Raw genomic sequence first — 9,136 nt, forward strand, 5'->3', positions numbered from 1 at the left:
ATATTAGTGCAGTGAAATTTGATCAAACCAAGTCTCTTAGCGAGAGACAATGGTAAGACACTTACACTAGCTCCTAAGTCACATAATGCATTGTCAATCAAGTGGTTCCCTTTATGGCATGGAATGGAAAAGCTACCGGATCAGACTATTTAGGTGGTGTCTTATTCTGAATTAAGGTGGACCTTATTTCAGCCAAATCTACTGTTTCATGATCACTAATATGCCTCTTACGCGTTAATATTTCTTTCATAAATTTCATGTAAGAAGGTACCTGGGTAAGCAATTCGGCGAATGGAACGTTGACGTGAAAGCTCTTTAGAATATCAGCAAATTTTTTGAATTGTTGTTCAGCCTTCCTGTTTTGCAACCGCCTCGGGAAAGGGACCGTAATGGGAATTTCTAAACCTTTATTCCTTTCTGCCAAAGTTTCCACACGATCAACAGCAGTTTTACTCGATCGACCTCTTTGTCCCTTCGATCGAGGACTTTCTTCAGCCATTTCATTCGATCGAGGACTTTCTTCCACTCGATCGAAAACCTCAATATCAACGGTACTCGATCGAACATCAGAATCATTCGATCGAGTACTTTCTTATGCAATTCCTCTCGATCGACCACCTGAAATGAGTCGATCAAGCACTTTCTGCGGAGTCAGCATGTTTTCGTCAAAAGACGACTGTTCAAGTACAGTAACATCAACTTCCGGGTTTGATTTGGCATTGTCAGTCGACATTTTAGGTCCCTCGTAGGAAAGACCGCTTCTCAAATTAATTAGATTCACCGTCTCATGATGTTTCTTATCCGGTTGAGATGGTAAATGACCCGGCTGCCTCGACGCTTGATTTGTGGCAAGTTGAGCTATTTGAGACTCGAGTGATATGATGGATGCATCCTCCTATTGGTCACTCTTTTGCAATTGGACAGTCAATGCTTGTATCATTGACTTCAACTCCGTCATCTCACTTACACCACTAGAGGAAGCACCTTGATGCGGTGGTGGATAGGATGGAGGATTTTGAAAGCCTTGTTGATCTTTATGAGGTGGGACATAAGGTTGTTGCTGCTGTGGTGGAGGTGTAGGATTCAATACATTCTGATTAGTTCATCTCAAATGGGGATGGACTCCACTCTTATTATTGTAATAGGAGCCTCCTTGCCTATATTGTTGAAAGGCAAGAACCTGCTCCTTCTCAGTTAGACAGTCAACAACAGTGTGACCATCATTGCTTCCACATCTTTCACATGAAACGATTTTTTGTCTAGTCAACAAGTGAACCGTTTGTTGATCTCCAGCATTCTGCAACTCCAATTTGTCAAACCTGGCATTTATGGCTTCCAGTTGAGCCACAATTGCACTATTGACTGAGGAAACCGTTCTAATTCCTCCTCTTGGGTTTCTATACTCAGCAGAATGGGTAGCCATCTCCTCTATGATTCCCCATCCTTTGTCATCATCTATTTTCTTTTGAAACCGACCGTTTGATGCAGCATCTAAAATAGCACAGTGATCATCGTACAACCCATTATAGAATTGATTGCATAAGTACCACGACTCGAAACCGTGATGAGGGACAAACCGTACCAATTTCTTAAACCGGTTCCATGCTTCATACAAATTTTCATCCGGAGTTTGCTTGAAACTCGTGATTTTTCCTCTCAGCTGATTAGTTCTTTGTGGAGGAAAGTACCTTTTGTAGAAAGCGAGAGACAAGGTCTCCCAATTTGCTATTCCAGCTGCAGCTCTATCAAGGTCAATCAACCAATATCGGGCTCCATCATTAAGAGAGAAAGGAAATAAAACTTCCTTAATCTTGTCCTACGTCACTCCTTTGGTAGCGGGGATGGTAGAACAGTAGTCTGTGAAAACCTCCATATGTTTTCGCGGATCCTCTTCGGCTACTCCGTGGTACATATTTCTTTCGACCAAGTTGATATAAGACGGCCGAATATCAAATGTACTGCCATCTTCTGTCGCAAGATTGAACCCTTTTGGAATAGAAGCAGCTGTAAGCTCAGAGTGACTCGCGATATTAGGCATCTTCACAGGACTCGTGGCAGAAATAGAATTGTCTTCTTCGAAAGTCTGGTCTTCTGCAAATAAGAAATGTTCAAGATTGGGCTCAAAAGTACTCAAGACTTCCTTTTGATTCTTTCTCAGTAGTCTTTGTCTATAGCGAAAGGTCCTCTCTGGTTCAGGATCAGCTGGCACTAACTCTGACCTGTTAGACCTGGGCATAAACAACACTAGAGAAAATAAACAAGAACTGTCTCAAGGAATTAAAAATTCCCTGAGACGGAGACAAACGAAAATAAACAGACAAATAGGCTAATTGCCTCCCCGGCAACGGCGCAAAAAATTGATACCATCCTTTAGTACCAAAAATAAATACCTAAGGCTACTAACAGAAGTTGGCGGAAGTAGGGTCCATCTCCACAGGGAGGCTATTATATCTATCTGTAAATCTAAGTCTATCTAGTAACAAATGAGGGTTTTTAGTTGATTTCAAAACTATTGGTGATTAAGGCAAGAGAAATAGAGAAAAGAGCAGTAAAAGCAAGAATAAGCAAGGTGTGTGATCAGATAAAGAGGGATATGCTAGGATTTCGGTTCACCATGACAATTAATCAACTCAGTCATAAATAGTTCAGACGATCTACTGTGAGAAGGGCAAGGAAAGGTCCTTCCGGTCCGCTATCCACCCTAGATTACAACTAACTTAACTTCCGTCCTCATTAGGGTAGTCTACTGTTCATAACAGGTCTGTTCATTCCAATATTCCGATTTAGGATTGAATTTAACCGAATTAATGGGTTTTAAAGCGTGCACTCAACTAAACGGTTATAGTTATATTGTTAATGAGGTAGTTCTCACAATTAATCATCTAACTTATTTACAACATCATCGACTCATTACCATGGCTTCCCTAATCTTAACATAAAGGAAATTAGCTACTCATGCTATTAATGACATAAACAAAAACAACGATGAATATACTAAAGAGGACATGATAAAGGAGTGATTAGGATGAAGCATAAACTAATAAATAAGAACAATAGAACGAGAGAACAATAATTAAGAGCCAACAAAGAATTAAATTAAGATTAAAGAGTAGAGAAGGATTACAAAGCGTACATCCGGAATAAAGAGGCAGAGAAAACTTCCAGCAATGATTAAAAGAAAAAGTAATAAAGCGTCGAGTAAGTGTGATAAAAGATGATACTTAACCTAATGACACATTCACCTTATATAGGGAAGTGTTTATTAACTAAAATATAAACTAAACACGGAATAAAATCCCGTGTAACTAAGCATAATACTCGATCGAGCACTCTGAAACCTCTTGATCGAGTGTTCCTTCAGCATATCCTCTCGATCGACACTTATGGCCTTCGATCGAGAAGATCTAAATCAGCCCTCTTCAATCGAGCTTAACAGAGTCTCGATCGAGCTCCTTAATCCGTCAAAACCACTCGATCGACCACAATAGCTCTCGATCAAATGAGTTTTCACTGAAACCAGCTTGAACACGCTTGGTCAGCTTCCAAGGACCTTCTTCACGCTTTCCGAGGCATGACATTCCCGCTCTAAATTCTCCAACTTCTTTAATGCGGCCTAAAAAGGACTGAATGAGGCACGATTTCACGACTTTGAGGTCCGTTCCTGCAAATGAGAAAAAACAAACCAAAGTAGCCTATTCGGGGCATTTTGCAATACAAAATAATGAGAATGATATAGAAATACGTGCAATAAGAGGCTAAAAAGACTATATAAATTGCACGTATCAAGTAATATGGGTAATTAATGGGTAATAATAAGGGGATTTGTATTGTATGATAGTGCACGATGTATTGTGATAGTATTGTATGATTTATATAGGATAAGACGGTTTCATGAGATGCAATCGTGTTGGATTCGAGTAGCTTATGGAGATTGCTAAAAGGTAGGTTTATCCTGCTCGGTTTTAATAATGTGAATATGTGTTGTGTGTTCATCATTCATGTTTTCATAGTATAAGTCGATTTGCATCGTATTGTATTATTTGGGGGTTATTGTGGATCTCATATATTTGTCGGAAATGCATTATAACATGGTATGGAGTTGTGACGACTTGAAGAGTTGGGATTTTTGGGGTATTGATATCCATGGCATGTTGGGGAAGTGTGGCACATAATGGGTCTTATTTTGATATATTGTGTTGTATATTACATTATTATGATTGTCGTACATGTCGGAGGATATGGTTGTTATTAAGGAGACGTAAGTCGGTTGGGAGACCGTCTTACGCTTGGGTCGCCTCTTGGAACTTTCCAGTTCCCACTCCAAGAGGGATGTGCACATTAATGACTTCAGTTGTGGAGGGACTCGTGTGGTTAAGGCACGACGTCTGGCAGGGATCCGATTAGCACCAGGGTCCGGTACCACGGGTGTGTCCCGAGTACCTTATTACGGACTGCGGTCCGGTTGTTTGGTGGGCGTTGTTGTGGTGTCGTTAGCGGTTATGATACCGTGGGTGTGTTCATGATATCAGTGCGATAGTTTGCATTATCATGGTAGTAGTATTCGGGTCTCATGCATTGTATGTCGTGCTACTTATTTGTACATTTATGTCGCGTTTAAGTATTTATATTGTTGAAACTGACGTATGTTGGTTGTGTGTAATTGTCATCTGTTTTCGGTGTGGCTTGTGTTGATCCATATGATATTTTTGATCATACGGGGAGCAGTTTGATTACAAGTTGGTTTGGTGTCACGCGGGATACGGGACGAGCTTCAAACTTGGAGTCGAGTAGCATAGTCTCATACTAGACGAGATAGTGTCATTAGAAAGGTTGTAGTAGTCACGACTTGTAGTCTTTATTTATTCACTTATTTATCATGTAATTCATTAAATACTCCATTTATATAAATGTTTCTTAATAGTAATTCCGATTTCACTGCCTCGAGAAACCGAGATGGTAACATCTCCCAATTACCTTGTCGGGTAAGAAAGAGGTGTCACACTTTACTTATCGGTCAAGAGATCCCTTAGGTTGATGCTAGTGAACTATCGTTCTAATAGCTCGATTCCTCCAAAATCATGATGTCCAAATGATAATCTAAGCTTTCACTTCTAGAACGACCAAACAAGATAATGAAAAACCCAAATTTTCATTTAGGCAATTCAACAAACACGTACCATTCATGAAATTGGAGACAAATTACCAAACAAAATCTCAATAATCTCAACCCAAGTAAACCCCCTAATCCACACAGGAATCCCCATAAACCCTAAAAGGGGATCTACTCACTCATACTTTTCTTAATCGAGGAAAATAAGATGAAGTTAAACATGAGAGTGACAACAAACAATATAGTTCAAGGAATTTATTAACTATAACAATGTGAAATGAAAGACAAAATAAACAATGAAAAAGGAGAGAAGTTATAAAAAACAAAATGAAAAGATGAAAACTTGGAATGAATTAGAAGATGGATGTCTTCAATTCTTAATACAACCCTAAATTAACAAGTAACAGAGACTAATTAAAGAGATATCTAAACTAAACAATGAAAGATTTAAGCTAAAAATAAGGAAATATTAAAGTTTGATTAAGGATTGATTAGGGTTACTAAAAAGGATTTCTAGATCTAGCGTTTCGTGATTAATCCTTATTTTAACATCTATTTATACTATTTGATGTCATTAGGGTCATCACAAGAGAGAAGCTTGAAAACGCTCATTCGGAGATGTCAACTGGCCGCTGGCCTCCCTACCGAGTCATTCCCCACTAGATATTTTTGCACAAAACATAGTGGGGAAGGGTTTATAGCTGGTTGATTGGGATATATCCCTCTGATGTTTTCTAATGAAAATGCTGAAGAGGAGCCAATGTCGCTCTTCCCCCCTTCTCCTTAACACCAGTAGGTTCCATGTCGTCTTTGCAATACTACGTATTTTAGGAGAGTCACTTGGTCGAGTATGGTGAGGTACTCGGTCAAGTGAAGTTGACTCGGTTGATTAAGATTGACCGAGTGTGTTGGGAAATTAGAGAGGGTTCTGTTTAGAGGTAACTCGGCCGAGAGAAAGTGGCACTCAACCAAGTAGGACATGTTGGAGTACTGTCCTCCACAATAAGTGCGTTTACATATTAAATCTCGTAAAAGGAATATCAGGGATTTATCTTTTTATTTGTCAGCTGGTCATCGTTAATCGGTAATGATTAGCTGACTAGAGTTTGACATTACTGTCGTGTGACGGCGGTGATTAGCTGATCTGTAACACCCCCATACTCCAAGTGCCTTATCAGGACCACTTAAGGCATGGAAGTGCTACCATCTCGGTCCCCCGAGGCAATGATAATCATAAGACAATAACGAAACATACTTAAAAGTATATAATGTTTAAAGTGATTACATACCAACTCCAAAACTGATAAAAAGAAATACAAGATTATGAACCACCTGCGTCTTTCAGGTCATTACCACACATGTTTTACGAATCACTTGCCATTACAATGTCTACTAAAGCCTTATCTAGAACAAAATCAAAATTATTGTAACAACTTCTGACAACTGTGTCCCATCAACCGAATGTCACTATATCATGACAACAACGAAAACATATACAACTCTCTTTCATATCGTACTCTACCTACCATTTTGTAACACTCCCATACTCCAAGTGCCTTACCAGGACCACTTAAGGCATGGAAGTGCTACCATCTCGGTTCCCCGAGGCAATGATAATCATAAGACAATAACGAAACATACTTAAAAGTATATAATGTTTAAAGTGATTACATACCAACTCCAAAACTGATAAAAAGAAATACAAGATTCTCATACGGTCTACTGCTAAAACTATCAAGGCTATAAGACATCGTCTGACATAGCGGAAGACTTCTACTGCCACGTGATGACTCACCCCAGCTATCCCATACGCGTCATAACATACCTGCTCAATAACTGCTCACCACCCCCGAATGGATCACCACAATTTTTAAAACATTAAACGGGGTCAGTACTAATCACACAATTTATATAACCAACAACACAGTAAACAAGCAGCTCAAACGGTCACACACACAATCACACCCACTCCAATCAATGTCCGTCACCGACTGTCCACTGGACTAGCCCTGCCAGTGGGAGACCGCAGCCGTTCCCACCAAAGCCCCGCTAATCATACCGAGCAATAACCCTGTCCCATTAATGTGCACATCCCCTCCAGTGGCGGGTTCCATGGAGGGCGAAACTAGGGCGTGAAGCCACTCCCTCAAGTGACTCCACTCAGCCGAGAACGCATCTCGAGAACCAGAGACAAACAATCACAACCATCAAACAGCAATCAATCAACAACCGTCTCAATACGAATACGATAACAATCAACAATCACACAACACCAACAATGCATTATGGGACTAATACTGAGTAGGGAAACCCTACCTGGAAAGCAACACAATCAGACGGTCTCAACAGCTGATATCAAAAGGCTCCTTCTACGAATCCTCCTCCTAACATGCAATCATACAATTACTACCAATCAAAACATACAACAAAACCCCCACATCCCCAAATTAAGGTTTAAATAACTTTAACGAAATACTATAAAAACGGTACGTAGATCTTACCCTCGACGCAAGGATCACAAAGGTAAAAAGAAAGGTAAAATCCGACCTTCCAAGCTCCGGAATTTGCCAACAATGCGATTGATGCGAATAACGTAGTTTGTTTTCTCTTTTGAAAGCAAATAGGTTTTAAAAGTGTTTAAAGAAAAGTGGCGGAAATAATTATATACTTAATCGCATTATTAACAAAACCCGACAAATCATCCCCCCGTAAACCGGCTACTCGATCGAGTAGCTGAGGTACTCGATCGAGTGCCCCTTACTCGATCGAGTATCAAGGTTACTCGATCGAGTACCCAACAGGTCAGAAACTATTTTAAAAACGCAACACACCCCTACTCGACAGAGTAAGGCCTACTTGATAGAGTACCTAGAGACTCATAAAACCGTAGTATTACATGATCCCTTTAGGTCACACCTATAGGATGACGCCCAAATAGAATGAATTAATTATTTGTATGAGATACGAGATAATTAATTCCTTGTATTATTTGACTTTTAATTAGTCACGTAAAAGTATTATTTGATGACGGGTTACGAACTCGGGCAAAGAAGATTTATTATTTAATTATGTGATATTTAAATAATAAATTAATAATTTAGAATTTATTAATTAATTGTTAATTAATTAATTTTATGCGATATGTGTATATGTTTTGAGATGGAATTAATTAGCTATTTGTATTTTACAAGAGGTTGTAAAATTAGCTAAATGGGATAATATTGACACATTGTATGTTGATAAAATGGTCTTATGATTACTTAATAGTTAAGTAGTCATTGGTAGTTAATTTATATTATTTAAGTGTTAAATAATCAAATTAATATTTAATTATGTCAGATAATTAAATATAAGACTTATAAGCATTTGTGGGGCAAATGTCAAAAAACGAAATGGACCCGGAGGGGACCATTTGGACAGATTTTTATACACTACTAATACACTCATTGTGAGTGGAAAAAGGTAGACATTTCCCACTAGCATTTGTATGTGAATTGTATACATTTGCATGCCTATATATACCTAAGTCCTTCCATCATTTCTAAGGTTGGAAATTTGAAGAAAAATTGGTCTTTGTGTGCTTGTTGTAGATGGTTCATATACACCATCAATAGACCATATTTTTCTTCTTATTTTGTTCATCCTTTTACAATAAACACATATAAAAGTAAACTAATAATATTATCAAGGTAATAATATTAATTAGTACATCAAATATACAAATAAACAAGGTTACTAATACATTTACCTAGTTTGTATTTTAGTAGTATTTTGCGTTTTTCTTGGGTGCCACCTTAGGAGATTACCTACTTTGGTAATTAAGGTGTTGGAGGATCATCATTATTGCAGTAGCACAAGAACAACATCAAGGAAGGAGTCCTTGAGTTGTGCCCATTTTGCCTTATAACAATGTAAGAATTTTTGTCTTAACATGGTTTAATACCATCTCTTTTATATTTTACTTTGCATGCATGTACATTTAGACCACCTAAATTTAATTTGTAATTTTGATATCATAAGATGAGT

General features: G+C 38.4%; 1 non-coding gene across 1 annotated transcript; it reads left to right on the top strand.

Moving 5' to 3' along the window:
• The first annotated feature begins 1,556 nt into the window (after positions 1–1,556).
• LOC141658326 (small nucleolar RNA R71) lies at positions 1,557–1,662 on the top strand. Its single transcript, XR_012549218.1, has one exon. It is a non-coding gene; the product is annotated as a small nucleolar RNA R71 (small nucleolar RNA).
• The last annotated feature ends 7,474 nt before the right edge of the window (positions 1,663–9,136 follow it).

The sequence above is a fragment of the Silene latifolia genome, chromosome 5, assembly GCF_048544455.1.
Source record: "Silene latifolia isolate original U9 population chromosome 5, ASM4854445v1, whole genome shotgun sequence".
NCBI classification, from domain to species: Eukaryota; Viridiplantae; Streptophyta; class Magnoliopsida; order Caryophyllales; family Caryophyllaceae; genus Silene; species Silene latifolia.